The sequence below is a fragment of the Lepisosteus oculatus genome, unplaced genomic scaffold (assembly GCF_040954835.1).
Source record: "Lepisosteus oculatus isolate fLepOcu1 unplaced genomic scaffold, fLepOcu1.hap2 HAP2_SCAFFOLD_122, whole genome shotgun sequence".
Lineage (NCBI taxonomy): Eukaryota > Metazoa > Chordata > Actinopteri > Semionotiformes > Lepisosteidae > Lepisosteus > Lepisosteus oculatus.
The window spans coordinates 196,254-198,559 of record NW_027167672.1 but is presented as its reverse complement, the minus strand read 5'-3'; positions in this window follow the sequence as shown (position 1 = coordinate 198,559).

The window sequence follows — 2,306 nt, the reverse complement described above, 5'->3', positions numbered from 1 at the left end:
CTCCATGTTGAGTGACTTCCCTCCAAGAACACAAAGTCACTTTCCCTTAGCAATTATTGCATGGACTTTGATTATCTGCCTTCTGCATCAAGCCCTGTATTATATACGGTACAAAGCCAAGCTTTGGGATAGTGCTTTGTTTGGATCCTTGTCTTGATCCTTTTGGATCCCAGGCTGCTCATTTGCAAATGAGTTTTGACATTAATTATAGTGACTATAGCAATGAGCTGGCACTGTGGTTCACAGAGCTGGGGTCCTGGGTTCAATTCCTGGGGTGCAGTCTGGATGGAATTGTATGTTCTCCCTTCATTTGTGTGGATTTCTTCCAGGTGCTCCAGTTTCTTCCCACAGTCCAAAGACATACAGTACTAGTAGGTTAAGGTGGAACTACAGTCCCAATTTTGCAGACACAAAATTATTTAATTTCAGTCACAAAATAAAATCATTGACATTATAGAAAAACTTTACAAACTCAAAATTGAGCACAAAATCATGAATTTTGTGAAAGGACTGTAAGTTACGCCATGTTGTAACAAATTCGCATTCAAGTTCCACACAAATTGCGATGTGATGCAGCCCTTCCTGCTCACTAATCACTGTAATGACTAATGCAATGTGATGTAGGAGAGAAAGGGTATAGGTTATGCAGCAAACATTTCACTGCAAAAAACGTTCCATTCCAAGGTTCTTTATGCAGAGTTAACAATGTAGTATTATTTATTGGCAAAAACGTAAAAAAGTTGAGAGTTATATTTCCATTGGATTAAACGAGATGTATTCACAAGCCTGCTCCTTTACAATGTCATAGGGCCACAACAGATTATAGGAAGTTTTGCTGCCTCGTTCTGAATCGCAGAACATGGTAATTCTTTAACCTTGAAATGTAGTCTATTTTGTGATGTAATGATGCAATGTCCCTTTACTGAGAGCCAGCAATCAACGGATGTGTCTGATCGTGAATGGTTTTCCCTGTTGTTTGTTGTATTACTTGGTGTTGCATTTTAAGCTGTGCATGAGGCAGGACCCGGAGGCTGCTGCTTCTGCTGGTGCTACTGCTGGGATTGAGGAAGAGCTGAGCGCCATGTAAGGCAAAGACACTGCGTTCCACTTTATCAGGTGCCTGGAGTGTAAGAGCTGCAGATAATATTGAGTCACATTAATCCCAACATATTTCAAATATTATGAAAATTAAATAAATTAAATCAAATAACTTTCATTAAAAAAATCAATCACTCTTTACCTTGCTTTTTCAGTTGTTTTTAAGGAAAATTGATGCCGAGAATGTGTGAATACTACTTTTTGATGGTTCCAAGACCAATGTGACCTGTTCTATTGCCTGCCAATTGTACGTTCCAGGTTGAAAAATTATTTTTAGGAGGTCAAGGTGTATGAATGATAAGAGAAAAACTGAAATAACCACAGCTACGCAAACACCAGTCCACCAAAAAAAAAATCATTTAATTAAAATAAGGTAACATTTTTTTTTCATCATCATACGGATGAACTGTGCTAAATGTGTTTCTAAAAAGAAAAAGCAGGACGTGAGTCGTGAGCCAAGATCATGACTCTTTTGCTCTTCTTCACATCAGTTTTCATCTGCGAGGAGGAGGAGGAGGGCGGCTCCTGATGTGCTGACACTTGGGGATGTGCCTCTGTGCCGGCCTGGGGGCAAAGCGCCGGCCGCAGTGAGGGCAGGGCACGTAGTCGGGGTTTGGATTCGCGGGGGGCTGGGGCAGGTTCACAACTTTCCCTCCTTGCGTGATCACCTGCTGCACCTCCCTGGCCTGTTTGATGCTCCGAATGAAATCCTCGTGCTTCTGCCTCCAGTTGTTCTTTCTCAGCTGGGAACAGGAAATGAAACCAATAAAACAGCTTCCAGAAAAAGTCCAGACTAGCACTGCGTACACAGTCTGGTCGCAAACCATTCACAAGGCAAGAAAATATCAATACAGTAATAACTTAGCTTTCTGGGGCTACCTTTCAGGTCATTGGGTAGAGAGTACAATTTACGTAGTTATGGTTTTGTTTCCTGTGAGTGCTATTTGCTTGATATGTAGATTTTTACAACAGAATTCAGAAGTCACTAAGACACATTTATTCTGTCTGGCAAATGTGCCTTTGCGGCAGTTTTTCAGAAGAGTACTTCATAAAACACTTATTTATTGTTTACATTGATTTATAAGCTGAGTCTGACTCTAGGAGAAAAAAAGGGAAGCTTGGAAAGAGTTTAAGGATAGCCCTTACCACGATTGGCGGTTTAACCTTCTTCTTATGGATGTATGTCTCCAGTTCTGTTCCCTTGGCCC